The following is a 21,069-nucleotide window of genomic DNA, read 5'->3' as shown; positions in this document are numbered from 1 at the left end:
AATAAGAAGCATTCTTGTCATTTTCATCCTTATGTTTGAGGAAGAAAAGTTGAGAAAAGGAAATGAGCACCTCTGCAGTGAGAGTGTTGTATTTAGTTGATTGTACCTAGGGCAATCAATGTTGGTGCTCCATAAATGTGGCTTTACTTGAATGACATTCTGAAAGGAACCTCTCTACTTTTACCATGTTTAATCTGTTGATAACACTGATCCCACACCTGATTTTTCTTCAAATAATATTCCCCACTGCTAAGGGTGAATCTCTAATGATTCTCTTGCTTACCCGTTTACAGCCTGAGCTTGGGCTTCTTTTTGGAAATACAAATAACAAAGATATCAAGACTTTCCCAAGATATAAAGAAGTTAGAATAAAAGAAAAAAGATAAACTTAACAGAATGCTTATCGGCGAGAAAGATGACTCAGGTGTATTTAATCGTGGCAGATTCTCTCGGTTGGTCCACTCAACACCATTTTCAGATTCTTTCTCCCTGGCCTTTCTCTACTACAAAGGCTGTAGGATCAGAATACTTGAATCCAGCCAGGGGCAGCCACGTGGACATAGTTTTGGCCAATGCTTGAGAAGATATCCGTAAGAAAGGGTTTACTTTTCCAAACTGACAAAGAGCCTCTGAGGGAGAAGGCCCTTTCCCCTTCCTACTGCCAGAGGGGGGGCAGTCATCATGGGATGGAACCAGGAGGGCAAATGTCACTCACTAAAGAGGGTGCAGTAGGACACACACTGGCCCAGAGCTCTCATGGCATCAGGGAACTCTTCTTGGCTCTCCACCGTTTCCACACTTCTGGTTATGCCAAAAACACCAGCCCATAGGTGGTTAAGATCTAGTTGGTCAGCTGTTTTATTATGAGCAGCAAAATGTAGATCTAATTGACATGTTAACTGGACTGTAATCAACAAAAGGTAGAATACGGGATACAGAGCATCATCCATCCCCTGCTATCCTGGTTAGGACGGAGGAAAAGAGTTAGCAGTAAAGAGACATGTTAGATCAGAGTTCCCCATCTCTCTCTTTTTTTTTTAATATATTTTTATTGACTTCAGAGAGAGGAAAGGAGAGGGAGAGAGACAGACTGAAACATCAATGATGAGAGTCATTGATCGAGCCCACAACCGGGCATGTGCCCTGACCGGGAATCAAACCCTGATCGCCTGGATCCCAGGTCGACGCTCAACCGCTGAGTCACGCCCGGCCGGGCCAGAGTGTCCCCATCTTCGCTACCAGGTGGTGACAATGATGCAGGACAGCTTGAGAGTGTAATGTTTAAAACAATGTTAGACTAGAGGGCTGTTAAAAACGAGACAAGAGGCCCAAACTGGAGTCACTTATGCTAAGCCCCCTATCACCAAACCGAGAATTAACCGAATCACGGTTTCCGCTGTCCCAGAAATGGAATCTTAAACCTGTCAATCAGGAATCGACTGATTAGCACCAGGGAAATGGGAATTGCCTGACAGACCCTTGTCACCCCTTGAAGCAAAGTGACCCTGCCCCAACCAATACGCTTTTTGCTAGGGTAAGTTCCTTGTCCCAGTCCTCCCTCCTTGCCTATAAAAGCCTTTCATTTTGCACAGCTCCTCAGAGCTCCTTTATATCTGCTAGATGGGATGCTGCCCAATTCATGAATCATCGAATGAACCCCTAAGATCTTCAAAATTTACTCGGCTGAATTTTGTTTTTTTTTAACAGGGCTTATTTGGCTAAGGCACTGTCCTAGACATAAACAGATGTGCAGAAGGTTTAATTAGACATTCATTTTGAATGGGACGTACACAAGTTTGATTCTCTCAGATGTAAGATAAGAATTAGAATTTTTAAATGTACAACTTATTTCTCTGGAAATTAATGTCTATCTATACATGAACACTTACAAGTAACTAATTCTTCATTAACTCTTTAGACATGTTCATATCTTTGTCTCTTCATTAATGCAAAATCTCCTTAATGCCAAGTAGCATCTTTCCTTACTCATAGCTCTTAAGGTAAATGTTATGTTTTAAAAAGCTTTGGTAACTTTCGATTTTTCAGAAGTTTTCAAACTTGAATTAAGATTTCGAAATTGATCTTTTATCTGCTAGTATACGTTTTAGGTTCTGACTGAAACTGATCTGCATCCCCTGTCCACCTCTTTCCATTTTTCTGGTTCCACCTCTACACTGCCCCCAGTATCCATTCCTTTAATACTTTCACAAATAAAAGGGATGCCAAAATGCACATCAGTGGAAATCTGACTGTAAACACCACGGAAAAAGCAAATTAACCGTCTAGCAAAAAACTTTTTTGCAACATTTCTGCCTTAGGCTGGTACTCACACTTTAATCTTATTAGGGACAATAAATCGGTTAGGTTTTATTGTTTCATTGTTGATTGAAAGGTGGAAGAAGAAAATCAGTTAAATCCTCAAGCACTGTGAATTCAAACACAGTAAAATGTGCTCATGTGCTCATTTGTATGTTTTGTATGGGGGGGGGGCAGTGAATGGCTCCAACTGCCCAGGCACCCAGAAGCCTAGCTGTGGTGTGATGTTTATAAAAATGGAGCATGTGACAGAAAATGGTGTGGTTTTTTTTTTTGTTTTTGTTTTTTTACTATTATGTGCTAATTTTTCTGGAGATTAGATACTAGTGATTAGATCCTGATAAAGATGCTAATATGTAAATCATTCTTAAAAAAGACCAATCACTTAGCAGCTGCAGCTGTTAAAAAATTAATCAATGGCAGGAGCTTTTCATTAGATAATGGGCTGCTTTGTCCCATGACATAGACTGAGTTGCTTTTAATAAGAAAGGATGCCTTCGGGATGGATGGATGGATCCACATTCACCCGTCCAGATGTCTGGGCAAATCATTTGAATCAAGAGAAGGAAATTATCAGTGTTACTAGGAAGACTCTTTTTTTTTTTTTATCACCTCAAAACTATGTTGTCCTTGCGAGTTGCTTGAACTAAGGCATGTCCTCTCTCCCTTGACGAGTCTGCGGGATCAGTCCAAGAATGAGGCACATCTGTACAGCTCACGAGTGGCCCCCTTTGCCCTTCCAATTGCAGTGTCCAGGGCTTCTCCGCCCCACCGTGGGGTTAACTCCTACTCTCACCTCCGCTTTCCCTGGATCCGGCCCACCCTTTACTCGCCTCACACTCCTCCCAAAGAAATACTTGGGACAAGCTTACAGCAGCCTCCTTTTTTTAAAAAAAATGTAACTCTTGCTTCAGCCCTTTCTGTTTCCAAGCATTCCCTACAGAGTCCAAGAGAAAAACAGACGTGGCGGGCCAACAGCAGAAGCAGTGCTAACATGCAGCGGGGGCCAAGGCCCAGTGCTCGATGCCACACAGAGCCCTCGCTTCCACGTTTCCAGCCTTACTAGGCGTCAGTAAAATGAGGCTCAGAGCGGCTTAGTAACTGCACCCCTGAGCCTGGGTTCAGGGCCAAATCCTCCCGACAGCTCCTAGCACCACGGGTGTGACCCCAACCAGCACTAGGGTCATGGGCAGTACCCCCAGAGGGACCACGACTCAGGGCAGAGGGTGGGGTGGCAGAGCGGAGAGGTCACAGACTTCACAGCAAGAAAAATAGGGAACAGAGAGGGAAGCGGACAGGCCAGTGGAGTGGTGCAGCGACCAGGAAGGTGACGAGGCCTCTAGTGAGTAAATGTCCAGTTCTTCTTACCAGAGACGCCTCGGGAGTAGAGGAACGAGGCACAGCAGCGAGAGCCACCCACAGAGCACTTAGCGCGCAGCCGTAGCTATTTATTACAGTGCAGGGCCCCAGACGCTCGGAGGGTTAAATAAGATCCTGTGATTTGGGGACCTAACCGCCATTTAGAACGCATTCTATTCCAAGCTGTAAGCAAATAAACTTACAAATAAACTTTTGGAACACAGCCGGAGGGGAAGTTCCAAAAGGATAAATCTTATCTCAAGGCAGGAATGCGGTTCTTGCCACTGCTGAGGGATTTAGCGGTTACTGGGCAACAAGGAATTAAATTCTTTAGGTAGCTTTCATTTATCTCTACCTACTCCTTATGGGTATTCTTCGGGGAGTTTTTAAAAACCCATAATTTTATCAAATAAGAGAATGATATTATAGCATCTTAGGACTAGAAATCTCTCATTCGAAATCTTCCTTTTCCAAATGAAACTAAAAAGGAATAGAAAGTTCTTAGTAACTTGTCCTGGGTTCCCTAGCCAGCTAGAAGAAAAACATAAAAGTGTAAAAGGCAGGTCTTTCTCTCTCTCTTTTACTTCCCTGCAAAGAAAAAGGGGTGTTTCGTTGAATTAGTAAAGTGGCTGAGGAACTCTCTTGAACAGGCAAATGCCAAAATATTTTCACATAAACCAGAAGCATTTTCCTGAACATTCCTCTGCCACCTTTTTCTTAAATCCTCACCTGAGGACATGAGAGAGAGAGAAGAGACAGAGAAAGAGACAGAGAGAGAGAGAGAAAGAAACGGATCCGTTGCCTCCCTTACGCACCTGACTGGGGATCGAACCCGCAACCCAGGTATGTGCCCCAACCAGGAATCAAACTGGCAACCTTTGAGTGCACAGGACAACCGACTCAACCAACTGAGCCACTCTGGCTGGGCCACCTTCTTTTATTGTTTTATGTCACTGCAGTAAGACCATTTAACACCCCTGTGGCAGGCAGTGTCCCTTCCTTGAGAACCAAATACAAAGGCTCCTTCTGAGCAGGGCTTCCAAACTACCCTTTTGGCTTAAGGGCTCCCACCTGCTCCCCATTTGAACAGAGAGACCATGGAATTTCTTTAACCTTGACAAGTATTTGATATCACATTAAATCTGGAAAACACATTTCCCCAGAAGCAAGCAAGGCCCAATTTCCTTGTTGGAGTAGTGTCTAGACCTTGGGATCTTCTTAAGTTTTCAAGATTCTTAACCACCCTGACACAGAGAGTTATGATGAGGAAGTCAGGGAGAGAGGATGTGAATTTCCTTTAAAGGGCACCAGCAGTCCAGATCCTGAATTAAGAGGCCAGGTCCCAGACACTCCCTTAAATTTGTCAACACGTACAATAGTTCATCTTCTCTGTACTTTTTTTTTTTTTAATTCTCATTAGAGGTTATTTTTTCCATTGCTTTGCAGAGAGTGGGAGAGAGAGAAACATCGATGTGAGAGAGACACAGATTGGTTGCCTCCCACACACGACCCAACCAGGGCCGGGGATGGAGCCTGCAACTGAGGTCCATGCCCTTGGCCAGAATCGAACCCGGGACCCTTCAGTCTATGGGCCAGCGCTCTAACCACTGAGCCAAACCGGCCAGGGCCTCTCTCTACTTTTGACGATAATCTTGATTTCTCCATTTAATAATAATAATGATGATTTTTTGGGTTTGTTTTGGGAGTCATGAGAACCAGTTAGCATTTCTAGTTTTGAATGGTTGCCTAATTTGACTTAAAGGCTACTAGCTGCTGATTTTAAACTTCTTACACTTATTTCTGGGTTTATGTCTCATAAAAATACTAACATAACTCGGCAGATAGCAAATTTTCATTCACAATCTGTCAGGTTATTATTCTTCAAAAAAAAAATGCTTTAGTTTAATTATATAAAAGGTGATGGCTTCAAAGAACAGAGCATTGTGTCTATTATAATACTATCAATATGAAAAAAGCGTATTTATTTGCATGCTTGCTTGTATATGTATAAAGTATCTACAGAAGGAAACATAAAAACTATACTAATAAATTGCCTCTGAGGATTGATATCAGGGCTGAGAGGGAGACTTTTCATACTACCCTCTTATTTAATTTTTAAAAATCATGTGCATATATTACATTTTAAAAATGACTGAGTATTAAATCTAATCTTCTTTTCCACACTTCTGTGATTTCTCCCAAACTGTTTGCTTCATCCACCATCATTCTTACTGGCTGTTATAGTTAAATACAAAAATTCTCATATATCCCCAACTTTGATATTGTTATTTTAGTGCCATCTTACAGACAAGTAAACCAAAGGCCTAAGGATTAAAACTCAAATCTGTTTGCCCTGGCAGGGTCACTCAGTTGGTTGGAGTGTCGTCCCAATGTGCCAAGGTTGTGGGTTCGATCCCCAGGTAGGACACGTACAAGATGCCACCAATGAATGAATACACGAGTGGAACAACAAACTGATGTTTCTCTCTCCCTTCCTCTCTCTCTCTAAAAACAACAAACTCAAATCTGTTAGATACTAAAGCCACTCCTTGTGATCACGGTGCAGCCTCCCAGTTTGCCTGGGCAGTTAAGGTTCCGTGTCATCATGTGTAAAGGGACCAATAACAGTACCTGTTCTGAGGGCTACTGTGAAGGCTACACGAGACACTGTATCTTAAAAGCTCCTAAGAGAAATATGTCCAGGATATATACTTGCTCAGTAAAAGGAACCTTACCTTGTCCCTACCGTTTTGCATATAAAGTACAAAAAAATACAAGGGCCCCGCTGATGTGGCTCAGTGGTTGAGTGTTGACCCAAGAACCAAGAGGTCACGGGACCAACTCCCATTCGGGGCACATGCCCGGGCTGAGGGCTTGATCCCCAGTAAGGAGTGTGCAGGAGGCAGTTGACTGACATTTTGCTCTCACTCTCTCTCCCCCCCTTCCTCTCTCTCCCTAAAAATCAAAAAAAAAATCTTTTAAAAAATCTAAGAAATCTTTTTCCCATGTTGATTATTCTAAAATATTTCTTTAGTTCTCCTATCCAAACGACTCCTGGATACTTCCAGGAAGAAACTTTAGCTCAGGGGCTAATCACTGGTTTAGGAGTGTAAAGTACATTTAAATCTCAGCACCATGGAGATGATATACTTCATGGGCTTTTGATAAGATTAATGAGAAATATATGCTTATGGTATGGAAGTTCATACATCTACATAAGTGTTCTAAAATAATTTTAAAATTGATTTTAGAGAGAGAGGGCGGGAGGGAGGGAGAGAGAGAAACATCGATGTGTGAGAGAGATACTGATTGGTGGTCTCCGTATGCACCCTGACGGGGGATTCGAGCCTGCAACCTATGAGCCCACAATCTGCCCGTGCACGGGATTACGCTCCAACCAACTGAGCCAGGGCCTAAAACAAATTTTTATAAAAGGATAAACTATATAAATAAATCCATAAGTATATAAATCCATAAAATTCAGATCTCTTTCCTACTGTCTCAATTTTCAATTTCCTCTTTTGTTCAATGGTATCACCATTCTCTGTATCATCAAGGCTGAAAATCTAGAAAGCATCTTGTAATTCTCTTCTTTAAAACCCATCCAGCCCAGCTGGCATGGCTCAGCGGTTGAGCGTCGACCTAGGATCCAGGAGATCTCGGTTCGATTTCCGGTCAGGGCACAGGCCCGGGTTGCGGGTTCCATCCCCAGCAGGGGGCGTGCGGGAGGCAGCTGATCAATGACTCTCTCATCATTGATGTTTCTCTCTCTCTCTCTCCCTTCTTCTCTCTGAAATATATATATATAAAAACATCCAATCTGTCACTACTTTCAGGCAATTCTACCCTGGGAAGGAAACTTCTGGAGTCATGCCCCGCTTTTCTTTCTCACATTGCTATCCTAACACCCTCATCATCTCAACTGCCACAAAGCAAAACCAAGTAAATTAACTAATCTCTCCCCTCTCTAAACATCCTGAAACCATCCCATCAAATTCTTATCCCTAAAAACAGAACACAGACTTCATTATCTCCCTCTTCTGAAGGCCCAACAACGTTTTCCTACTGTTAATGAGACTTAAATTGTTCATTCTGTAATGTAAGGCACTAAAATGCCCTTCATATAATGGCAGTGAAGCAGGTTTTTCTTCAAAACTCTGGAGGAGATTTTCAAGGAACAATGTCCTCAACAACCCTCAAACAAGCTACTCTTTCAGTTTTACCTTTGTTTATGTGGCTCCACCCTCCCTGTAATATCTTAGCTTCCATTTTAATTTACCTAAGTGTTACAAAATTCCTTCCCAGAACAATGTTTTCTCCTACTCTCCAAATAGGATTCCCCAATGATTCTAATCCAGATTGCTCTTTCTACCTATATACGGTACCATACGTTTGACCTTGATATTCTGTAAGTTGGTATACACAGCCTTATAGCGTTTATTAACTGCTCCACGTTTGTCAATTTTATTCCCCAAAGAAGACAGTAAGGTCTTTTGTAAAGCTGACATGTGCTTTTCTAGAATCCATACAAAATGCATAGAAAGACACCAGGCAATGACAGGCTCTGCATGTGTGCGTGCATGTTGTTAGCTTGAATTTAAACCTTCAGTCATTCCAACTGGAGGCATTTAAATTCGCCTTGCAAAACGAAATGGGTATATACTGGCATTAATAAACTATCACACTTCTATAATACATCATCTGTGTAGTGTATAGAGTTGTACACCTGAAACCTATATAATTTTATTAACCAATGTCACCCCAATAAATTCAATACAAAGTAAACTATTACATCAGCAGCATACGGAAATAACATGGTTGTCATTTGGGTCCCACAGACAAAAGAACTTAGAATACCTTCAGTGTTCCTCCACTGGCCACAAGTAGACCTGGTGCTGTGACCTTCACTCCCATAGGCAAGGACTTCTATCACATCATAAGGTCCACTGCATGTGTGAGTTCACACCAGCTTGGGAGATGGACAGGGATTGTGCTTACATTTCTTTGTATCCTGTTCCTCAGAGCAGGGCCTGGAATATTCTAAGTACTCCATATTTATGTGGAAAAAAAAAAAATCAATGCCTCACATGGGACTATAAAACTAAAGTGTCCATACCTGTGGTATGTATGAGTTTCCACCACTCAAGAGGCTAGAAGCAAGCTTCTTCCTCTCCCATGACTGAATGGCCCTTTATTAAGATAACTGCTGTAGTTGAGGGCTCTGCATGTTATTAAAAATGTGAAGAAACTAGAGTTGGCACAGAGAATAAGAAAATCTAACAATAATGGGTGGCAATAGGTCCACTGAGGATGGATAAAGGATTAGGCTTGTTTAGGGAAGAGAAAGCCAAGGCGTAATTCAAAAACTGTATTGATGCAATCAGGAGTCTCATCGCCAAGAGTCTCTCAACACAATGCAAAGAAACTTGCATTATTTCAGAAAAGTTTGGAAGAGTTTTGTTTGGTTAAGTTGCTTTTGCTTTTACATTACTCACAAGAGAGGGAAAATGCTCAGTAAACATTTAAAAGTAAATGGTCGTGACTACTGATAATCAAAGATATGCAAATAACGAGATGGTTTTATTTTCCCTATTACAAGAGCAAAAGTAAAAATAATGCTCCTGCCGGCAAGGGCTGGTTAGATGGCCAATTTCATGTATTTAAGAGTATAAATGGGTACAACCTATTGAGAGAATTTCAGGCAAAATACTCCAAGTAACTTAAAAGATTAATACCCCATGACTCAGTGATTACATGTCTACAAAGCAAATATGGAGAGGCTTTACGCACAAAGATGTTCCTCACAGTCTAACTTAGAGCAGTAAAAAAATTGGAAGCAAGTGTGGAAAAAATTATTAGCTCCATACTCTTTAATTGCACCTTGGCCAGAAGACATAACCGAAGCAAGAGGATACAAGCCTTAATTGACAGTGTAACAAAGAGCCCTGAACAGAATGTGATAATTGTTGGCACCGATGTTCTGAGAAGATAACATGTTCTGCTAGCCAGTCTCTTTCCAGGTAGACAGCTACAGCTAAGTGGATTTTTACATATTGGTTAGTGTAAAATTTAAAATTAACACTATAAAGCTGAGTTTCTGTCTAAATTTGTTTACTAAGAAGGGCAATAATTTTCCTGTAATATTGAAAGTTTCCAAGGATAGCTGCCTTGTCACCTTGACAGCACAAATATTTAGTAAAAGAAGCTTTATCCATTAAGATATTTGTGGCAGAAAGCTGGTCACTTAAATTTCCAAACTCTATTGTCATAGGATAAGTTTAACTTATCAACCTTCTGATTTTTGACTGCCTATTTCTGACCACACAGAAATAGGCAGATATTTATTCTATAATATCCTTAATACACTAAGTAGCTCGTTGCACAGGCGTCATAACACTTTACTTGGCTTTCTTTTCAGAAGTCTGTTTGTAGTAAGTTTCCAGAATCTTAAAGATTTATTTCCATAAATCCAACACAAATTTGAGTTTCCTTTATCATAAACTAATTTTTGAAAAATGGGAAATTATTTTTAAAAAGTGGTACTCACACCACATGAAATGCATAGAAACAAGATTGGAAGCAATCCTTTAAAATGTAAATAGTGGTTGTTTCTGGGTGCTGAGATGAGGTGATTTTTTTTAATACTTAACTTCCTTCAAAATTTCTGAAATGAACAGATGTTTTAATGTTCAAGAAAAATAAGATTATAAAAAATTGTGTACCTTCAATTAGTCTTATTTTTCATAATATTTTTACTGTGTTGTCCTAAAATTTAGGATTTACAATGCTTGGCACACTCTTAAATGTTTATTGAGTCAAGGAACTGATGAATAAATGAGGCTAACAGCACATCAAACTGTGTTCAGTGTTTCCTTCCCCTGTTATTTCAATTCCAGATCTAATATTGACTCTCTCTTTCAAGGGTCTTATCTTCTTGATCATCAATTAGTTATTCCTTTTAAGACAAAATTAATTCCAGAATAGCAGTTCACCTTGCTAAAATATCAAATTGCAAATACAATCTACAACTTAAATAAGTCAGTCAGAAAAAACTAAGAACCATATGATTTCACTCCTATGTGGGATACAAAACTGAAACTCATGGACACAAACAGCAGTGTGGTGGCTGCCAGAGGGAAGGGGGTGGGGGGTGAAGGGGGTCCTAATATATGGTGATGGGAGAAGATATGACTTTGGGTGGTGGGCACAGAGAGCAATAAATAGATCTTATAATGTAGAAACCCACACCTGAAACCTATATGTTCATATTAACCATTGTTGCCCCAATAAATTTCATTAAAAATAAATAAAATCTACAATTTAATTGATACTGCCTATTTTTATTATTATGCGGCTTTATCTTCTACATTCTGGAAAGAATTCCATCTCTCCAGACAGTTCCATCTTGCCAGTTTAATAATCTGCCGCAAGAAAATATCATCTATCTCTCTCCATCTTCTTGAGTGGCATTTGTCTTCTTTCCCAGCAAAATTACTCTCTCTTGCTCTACTGTGTTTCATTCAATGAATGTTTGTTTATTCAGAGGCTGCCACGTGCCAGGCACTGGTGACAAAGATGAGGAAGACTTTTCCTTTTTAATACTCACCCGAAGATATATTTATTGATTTTAGAGGAAGGGAGGGAGAGAAAAACATTGATGTGAGTCGATCAGTTGCTTCCCATACCTAGGATCGAACCTGTAACCTAGGTATGTGCTCTGACTAGGAACTGAACCCACAAGCTTTCAGCGCATAGGATGATGCTCCAACCAACTGAGCCACTTGGCCAGGGTAAGGAAGACAGTTTTTGATGTAAAGCAAAGCAAAAACTTGAGAGACTTGAGAATGAACAACTATAAACAATACAAGTACTATAATCAAATGAATGGGAGCTTATCTTTAATGTTTGAAATTCCGTGCAAATAACTTTTCGATTGCTACCTCCTCTTTCCATGTTCTTAGGTTAGTTTCCTTTGAACCAGTGTGCCCTCCTAGTGTCATATCTAAGTCACCTCAGACTCAGGAAGTGCTACGAGAGCTTTCAAGGCTTTGTGTTGCTCACCCCTGCATACTGGCATGGATGGTTGGCTGCATCACCAGCCTTGAGGTCTCCTGTACTTCAGCCATTTGCTGGTTGGTTCTCAGATCCATTCTCTGACCTTTCTCCCTCCTCTGTTCTGGATGAGAGAATGGCCTTTTCATGCTCCCTTACCAATTGCCTTCCAGGTAAGTTTGGCTAATGGGAAACTGGCAGAAGATCAAAGGGCAGGCGGAAAGGAGAGGCCAAGCTATTTCTCCCTTTTCCTCTCTGCCTTCAGCAAAAGCTCTGCCAATAGCTGTGTCTCCTTCCTGGCTCCAGCTCTTTCCCATCGGCTCCTCCCCTAGTGCTCCTAACTGGTCACTGGTTGTAGTTCCACCTGATGGCCCTGGCTTCTGGGCCATCTTGCCACTGTCCCTCCAGTCCTGGGTATAGCAGAGGCTTCTTGTTGTCCATGTAGCTCCTCCATCTCTGGGTAATCAATTTATGGCATTAAATGCCCTCTTTCTGAAATAACTAAAGTGGTTTCCATTTTCTGACTGGACTCTGATTGTCACCCAAGTAAAAAAAAAATCAGCATCAACACCCTCAGCATGTCATATAAAACTTATGGTCTCGTCCCTCCTTACCACCTCTGTGGCCATTCCCTTGCCCCCTAATAGTGCCACCAGCATTTGTTAGGAGTTTACTATGTGTCGGGCATTTTTCTGAACATGTCATATTATTTTACAGACTTTCTCTTTTCTTTTGACTTTATCAATTATTGGGCATGTTTCTCCACCAGCTTGTTTTCTATGTCACCTATATTTGATTTTGTAATTTAAACTTTTAAGGTCTTAAAAGATATAGACAGGAGGAGAAATATAAAGCCACACACATATATGTATTAACCAAGTCATCTGCATTTATGGTTAAAGGTTATGGTATATGTTGTTTCCTACTACAAAAGGTGTATTGCTTTAGAATTGGGAGAAGGTCAAGAACACAGTATGAAGTTTGTTATTTTACTTTGCATTTCAAATTAAAGTGTATACTTGCCTGAAGTTAGGATAAATTGTGATCAAGTGAACCTTGGTACTTTGGTTAAGAGGTAAACTACTTCAGGAAAATTAAGTGTCGTCTCAAATGTCAGACCTGAAGACCTACACTGGGGTTTCCCTCACTATCTTAACTCTTGGTATCTGAAATCAGGAACCCAATAGGTTTTGGATAAGGGGGGACATGAGCTATAACAGCACTAATAATAATAGATAGTGAATCATAATAATCATTAATAGCAATTATAGTTCCTTGAGCAGTTACCATGTCAGACATTTTGTCGTTTTACATATATTATCTCTAATCTCCACAGCGCTTCCCAAGGAAAATGGTAGCATAAGTACTAAATAAATCGGTAAACTGGGGTTCAAAATTGTTAGTGCCTTTGTCTTTGGCCACAGAGAACTGATGGCAGAGCCAGAATTCAAGTTCACGTCTTGCCAGTCTCAAAGTCAATAAACTATTTTGCTGCTACATCACATCACCTCCTAACCCAAACTCATAAAAGTGACAATAGTAAAATCACAGCAAAGTCAATCAGTTCCCCATTGAATTCATCAAATAATATAGAGTATACATATCACATTTCATATTCTGGATTAAAAACAAACTTATATTTGAAAAATGTCACATTCTATACATAATATTTAATTCTATGGGTGGGGAAGGCGTTCAACTAGGCAGGAGGGACCCTGCCACTTTCCTGTAATGGAGTGAGATTCTATTACTTTAACCTCCAAATCAATGGCTAAGAAGGGCTGTGAAATGAAAAAGAAGAGAGATCCCTCCTTTGCCTGGACTTGTCTCACTTGGCAAAATATAAAGTTCCATAAATAACCTTTCTTAGGTGTTCCTGTTTGGTGTCAATTAATTATCCTCGCCCCACCAAGGTCACTTGATTTGAGTGGACATGTATCCTTTCAGAAATTAAGTGCTCTAGAACAGTGCTAGTCAAAGTATGGCCCTTCACAAGGGTAGAAGCTGAGTCTGTGAAGCAACTTCTGTAGCAACTTGACACTGCCATGACATCCAAGTGCATGATCACTGGGTTCATGTCACAGAGCCGAGTGCTGACCAGATCGAGCCTTGCTGAACTTGTGCGGTGGGTTAAGTGTGATCTGAGTGCACGCTAGTCAGTTGCACTGGGGCCACCTCAAAGTCTGTGACATACTGTATGCTAAAAAAAAAAAAAGACCTGCCGAGAAGCTCACTCTAAAACTGACAGCCTCTTTAATAAACTAGAAAGCAGAATATAAAACTAATAACTGTCCCACAATTACTTGATTAAAAATATGTGTGTAAATATATGTGCATACACACACACACACACACACTCATGTGTAACACATGGCCCAGTTACAGAAGCCTCGATGTGCGAGGGGGCCCAAGGACTTCCCTGGAGTTATGCAAGGGATCGAGACTTTGTGAAATGGCTAACTCGGAAACACTTTCATAGAGTATCACCAATTCAGAAATAAACTAATGATTCATCCACTATGTCATAAGAGAGACTTTTCAGAGTATTTTTAGGTCATTTTATTACTACTGTAGAGGGTGCGAACTTGAAAAACTTACTATCTATTTTCTGTGAGTGCTCTGACTGTTCTGGCTCTCTTTCCAGCAAAATTGCAGCTCCCGCGAGGCACACAAAGGTAATCAGACTTGTGTGCTTAAAAAAGAAATACTGGAAATGTCTGAATAAGAGCAGCCACGCTTTTAGATGCCTTTACTTTGTGTGCAAAAGTCGTCTTCTGCAGACCCACCTACATAAAATTGTACACATCCAGCACTTTTTTCACAGCTGCAGGCGTAACCTTACTGCTTCTTATTTAGATCAAATAAACTACAATTAGGCAGCTCTTTTAAATTGCACACCAGCCTAAGTCTGAGAGAGAATCCTTCTGAGTTTCCTTCTGAAATAAGCTTTGGAAGATGCAATTCAGAAGTACCTATTTATTTATGCTCTTCAATTAGAGGCTTTAAATCACGTTATTTGAACAAGAAAAAATATTATAAAAGAATATTCCAGGAAAATGCCATAAATTTTGATTTGAACATTACATTTCTAGTCTCCGAATGGGGAAAATCAATTGATCCTAACTCAAGTTAAAAGAGCAGATTATTTTTCTTTTCTCCTTTACAAGCAGGATAGACATAAAGGAAGGACATTTATAACGGCCTTAATGTCTTATGTCTTCTATTTTGCAAATCTGAGTACATCTCCTGTGCTAACTTTGTCAGCTAGGGAATAAAGAACATCATTTGAGATTCCATAGCTTAATTACGCCGATAAAGCAGTTTTATAAATCATGCTACGAGTCACGGATATTCCTTTGAGCACAGTGAAGGAGCAGCCATAAAATGTGCTCTGGACTTGGTCCCTTATCTCCTACCCATATGTCAATAAGTCAAAGCAAGTCTTCAGCCTCAGTCTGCTCAAGTCCAAACAGAAGGAAAAAAATAGTTACCCCACCCAAGGATATGGAAGCATTATTTGCCAAATCAAAAACAGAAAGTCCCCTCAAAGGGATGGCAGGCCAGAAACTGAAACTGAGAGAAAAGTCAGCCCACATACCAGCCAGCTATATAGCTAATTTACAGCTGTGTAAGGACGAAATACGGTTATTCCTGCAAAAACCCTTTGCGCGCTGTAAACGGCTGGTGGTGACAAAGAAAAACTGGGGAGTTGGACACAGCATCATTCATGAAACCAAGCCCTAATCTAGCCAGAAGTTACATTAAAACCAGACATTTAGAGATGGCAGATCACTGCCCCGCATGGTAAGGCAGAAACTGAAGACCAAGAGAAAGCAAAGGACTAGCTCAAGGTCACACCCAAACTGGGATGGGAATTTAGGTATTCCTTCCAATTCAAGGCATTATGCTAGTGAAAAATCCAAAGGCAAAGGTTTTAATACTTTAGCAGTACTTAAGGAACTAGATCAAGAGACAAGGAAAGGAATGTGCTAAATATTAAGTGGCTTAGTTGAGAAGGCAGTTCAGTTTACTAAATATGTGGAGCAAAGCAATAGGACCAGCTCCAGATGCCAAAGGAATTCACCACCATTCAGAATCCTGCAGTTCCTAATCATAGAGCATCCTCAGGAGGGCATATTTAATGGGATGTAGGAAGCCTACCAAAACAGAGGGAGAGCCCGGCCGATGCGGCGCAGTGGCTGAGTGTCGTCCCGTGCACAAGAGGTCGCCGGTTCGATTCCCGGTCGGGGCACATGCCCTAGTTGCAGGCCCGATCCCCAGTAGGGGGCGCGGGAGGCAGCCGATCAGCTTCTCTCTCACTGATGTTTCTCTCTCCCTCTCCCTCCTTTCCTCTAAAAAATCAATAAAAATGTATTTTAAAAAAAGAGAGGAAGAATAAACTCGCTTATCCTTTTTAGCAAATGGAGAACAGAGGTACAGGATTTCTACAGCGGTGTTTCTACCTCAATCCTGACAGGTGCGATTATTTATTAATAATGGTATTCGTGCACCTTGAAGAAGCTCTTAGCTTCTTGACTTTAACTGGGACTTAACTAGTCCTTTTAATTAAGACTGCTGAAGGATCACACCAGCCTCAGACCCGAAAACTAAAGCCTCATTTTCACGTCCCGAAGCTCTTCTCAGGCAACAGACGTGAGGTTCAGGGCCACACGGCGCTGCGCTGCCTTCAGATCACAGGGGTTTTTAAGGCCACTTTTCCTGAGATTTCCTAAAACATCCGTAAGTCCATTTTTGAAAATTTAGAGCTTTGGCATCATTTGGGTGAACGTGATAAAGTTCCAAACCTTGGGCAACAGATAAGAGGGGCTAGATCCTTCTAAAGAATTCCAGAACTGCAGGAGAACCAATACCCCAGAGAAGAAAACTGAGGGCTACAGGGGCTCGGAGGAAGGAAAGGGAAATTGGGTTAAGTAATGCCAGATCATACAGCACATCGAGTTTTTAGAAAACGATTTGAAATAGAGCCAGATAACCTCCTGAGGCTTAATGATTCTCTCTTCACGTTACCCTATTTTTTCCCTATGTGTCTCCTTCGCAAACTGCTATTTCTGGGCTGTATTGCTGGTATCACTAATGCAAACACCTCATATTGTGGTTCAGAATGGAGCCACGGAGGGCACTACATAAAGATTTTATTGTATTTATTAAGTACTTTTAAGCAGCACCTACAAATTATATGTGTGGGGGGAGGGGGCTTTGTAAAAAATATTGCCTTGGTGGAAGAGGGGATGGGGGGATAAATGGTGCTGGGGGAAAAAAGTTTACTTAAAATTTCAGTGATGCACTTAAGAACCTAAACATAAATTGTGAGAAAATGACAGGCTTTTAATCATACAGTGGCACTTCACATAAATCAACACTATGTAAGTATTTCCAAATAAATTCCAGGACACGTTACTAACATATACTGATTTTGCAAATGCCTTTTGGAGCCTTAAAGAGCTTTACGTTTTAAATCACCAAGATAACCCATCGGAACGACGATCTTTCCGATCCATTTGTAATGATGCTGAAAGAAACCTGAAATGTGCCTCGTGAACTGAGCACATTATAACTCCAAAGACATGAGTAAGGCTTCTCCGGCCCAAAGTATGGCCCAGCGGGCTGGCGGGGAGTATCCCCAGACTCTCCCTACCTGATAACAGCTTGTCTCACCCTGCCTGTAGGACAGGGAGGGGCAGAATCTTCTCCCTGCCTGTTGTTTGTTTTCCCAGAATCCGCATTTTTAAAAATAGGAAGGATTCAACTTTTAGAAACCCATTTGTCTGCAGCGTCAGCCAAAGGTACTACTTGAAAAATTATGATCACAGCAAGTTTGGGAAGCAACCTGCCCCACCTCAGCCCAGAGTAAGAGAAAAACACAAAATTCTTAAGACACTTTTGTCCAATACCCTCGTTTTCAAGAGGATACTAAGGCCCACCTAAAAATAGATATGGGAAACTTTGTGTTTTTTTTTTTACATACCATTCACACCACCACAGTGAGGGCGGTCAGAAAAAAATGGGGGAAGAAAACTGTTTTCCTGTTGCTCTTATCGGCTTCTTTCTTGTGAAAACAAGACAATGCTTCTGCCAAACTGTTAATGTTGCGTAAAAAATTTTCTGGAGACCTTCCAACGTTCAAATTCCTAATGACTGTCAGGTCGTCATTGTAAACACTGAAATTATTTCTTTACTATGCTTTGTTGTGTGTACGTGTGGGAGCCTGACAATCTCTCCCCCTCATAACTTGGAAATTCTTGAATTGGGACAATGCCTAACAGTAAGGGGAAAAACAAATTATTTTTTAACACTTGATAAAAACTCACTAAAAAACAAACAAACACATTTTGGATCTGTTGAGGATAATCTGAAATGAATTCTTTTACATTTTGTTTAATTCAAAAAAGTTAGCCATGTCTTCTCTACCACAAAAATTTTAAGTCTGCTTTTTTTGTGAATGGACATATTTAGAGAGTGACAACACGTGAGACGATCTGTTCGTGTTTAAGTTTACCTGAGAAAGTCTATGGGGATCAAGATACTTCAATTCTGTGCGTGCGTGTGTATGTAGCTATGGTAGCTTTCTGTTACAGGGGCTCATTGATTAATGAACTACAACTGCAGGGACACAGAGGAATGGAGTAGGGACTTCTGACGATGAAACTTTTTTGCTATATATGTCATTGTAAATAATATAAATTGTAGAAAACTGGGGAAAAAAGAATGAAAAAGAAAATCAGCTGGAATGCTATTAACTAGAGATCTCCAATATTAACATTTCAAATAACAGCACAATCTTCCATCAGTTAATGCTCAAGTGCTACTTTTTCAGTCCTTACAAAGTGTTCTTGGCACACGATACTATGATATTCGGACCCTGCCCCCTCCCACACATACACACCACACAACACTTGAATGCTTTTGGGGTCAAGGCAGGTAAGAGAGCATGTTGAATAGGCCGGTTGGGCATTTTGGCAAATCAGACTATGAAAACCTCCTCAGAGTGGGCATATTTAGGAATGTGTAACATTTCATGCATATTGTCAAAAAATCACAGCTTCCACGGTAGAAATACGTCTGAAGTGGATGGGTATGGTGGGGAGAGGCCACATCTTGATATTTTCAACATGTCACCACAGACAGGTTCAGGTTCTATTTGGAAAGGGACCTACTAAGTACGGCCTAAGCCCTTTAACACACCAGACAACACCAGCTTTGCTTCCATTAGACCTTTCGTGAACTGAGTGCAACTGAAGGCTTCCAACCATCTCATCCAGCTCAAGAACAACTTAGACCTAAAGGGATACCTGCTCTTGAGGAAAGATAGAAGCCAATATATAAAAAGCAAAAGGAAAGAAAAGGTTTCTTTTCAGTACGTTATGCTTATATTTTAACTTTGAAGCATCATAATTTGGGGGTGAGAAGGGCGGTGATGGTACTTAATGTTGTAGGTTGTCTGAGGGATGTAGACACATGACACACTAAATCAGTCATTGCATGTGCCCCCAGCAATAGTGAAAGGAGGAGTGCTCACCATACTATTGCTAGAAATGCAACGATTTGTTCCAGAAATACCACTGCAGTAACTATCTACCCATAGGTAAAACGTCAATCTCTGCATATTTGCAGCAGGTGCACAGCAACCTACGTGGACATGCTTTGCTAAGTTAATAAACTCAATGAGATAAGTGAAATAACAGAAGACCCAGGACAGATCCCAGCGTCGTCCCTCAGAGCTGTGCAGTCCTGAGATGCTTTCTCTGCCTGACTTCACCGCCCTGTGCAATACGGTGGTGGAAACCATCCACCAGGCACCATGGCTGCTGACATGTTACATGTGAAGCACACGCAGTGGAGACTCTCAATAAATGGCCATGTTATATGATAAGTCACCACTGGATAAAAGTAATATTTGATTGCAAAAAAACCCCTACTGGAATATTGGTTCTGAAAGCTGAAAAGCAAATTCGACACCTAGTTCATTTCTAAAATGTTTGTTGTTAGCATAGCAAAAACCAGAATTTCCAAGGGGGTTGGAATTAACCACATACTTATGATGGCTGTATTTTATTCTCTCAAGAAAGTTGATTTCATCCAAGAAAAAGTTGCTAATAAATGAGCTCTAAATTCCCCTGCAACTGTAAAATTCCATTATGTTCCAAAGTCAGGTGATTTGCCCAGTTACAAATGATGCCAGATCACTGGTACGCTTTGAATTTACCATCACATTCGACCTACTGAAAAAACTTTAGAAATATGATAAAAGTGTAATTAATTCCTATTGAAGGTACAAACACCTACTCATCGACAGTTCACAATTAGCTTTTTATCAACCGTATTTGTGATTTCTCATTTCGAAGTAATTAAAAGCAAGCTGGTAGAGAATACAATGCAATGAAATGGAAATATGGCCATGGTACACTACCTTTAGGTAAAAAAAAAAGCTGATTAGAAAACGGAATGATCAAACTTTTGTAAAAAGGTACGTATGGAAAGAAAATTTTGAAGACATCTACTAGATTATGAAATGTTGGTTAACTGTCAAGGTGGGTTATAGATGGCTTGTCTTTTCTTTTTTCATTTGTTAGCTCGTGTATATTTTTAAACTAAAAAACTATGAAACAGTATTAACTCTACAATAGTAATCATTTAAAAATAAAAGTAAATTAAAAGATTACAACTAGAGATCACTGGGATCAGTGTGGAAATGAGGAGTGGGCTGAGTCTGTGTAAGCCAGGCTATAAGCAGGAGGCCCACGGACAGGATGAAATTAGCTCTTTGTTGACAGATTTCTAGTTTCTCCTGAAAAATCCGAAGTCCTGAGGGCACTGGGTTGGGACTACCAGCTCCCCCAGCACAGCCAGTAGCCACTTCAGATGAACTCTTCATTTTCCCATTTGCCAAAATATAAGCGTTCCCGTTTTCTACCTGTGGTATAGACACTGCGGCATTATAAGCCAGAAACATTCTGTAGGGGCTGGAAATGCAGCACTTAAAATTTAGCTGATCCAAATTTTCTTTAAATTTTAAAGAGATTTAAAGCTTAAGGCTAGACTGAAATGACATAATATTACTTGAAATGTAATAGATGTGTCTGGCTAGAATGATGTGACTTCTTTTCTTTTCCATGCTTTTTATTTGCATTTTTCAGATTTTCTAGAAAAAACTTATGTCATTTTTAAGTAGAAAAAGTTTAGGAAAACTATTTTTTTGGCTAACATCTCCTACCCCCTTCCTTAGTGTCTCTATAGCTGCAATTCATTAACTAATAGGAACCTATGAGAGAAAGACAGTCATAGCTACAGACAGGCACAGACAGATACACATATAAACCCAAC

General features: G+C 40.5%; 1 protein-coding gene across 2 annotated transcripts in view; it reads right to left on the bottom strand.

The window, feature by feature from the left end:
- DMD (dystrophin) overlaps positions 1-21,069 on the bottom strand; it is a 1,831,916-nt gene that overhangs the window by 105,785 nt on the left and 1,705,062 nt on the right. The window lies entirely within an intron of this gene.

This window comes from Miniopterus natalensis, chromosome X, assembly GCF_054644295.1.
Source record: "Miniopterus natalensis isolate mMinNat1 chromosome X, mMinNat1.hap1, whole genome shotgun sequence".
Lineage (NCBI taxonomy): Eukaryota > Metazoa > Chordata > Mammalia > Chiroptera > Miniopteridae > Miniopterus > Miniopterus natalensis.
Note: the sequence above shows the minus strand (reverse complement) of the source record. Positions and strands in the feature narration are given on the sequence as shown.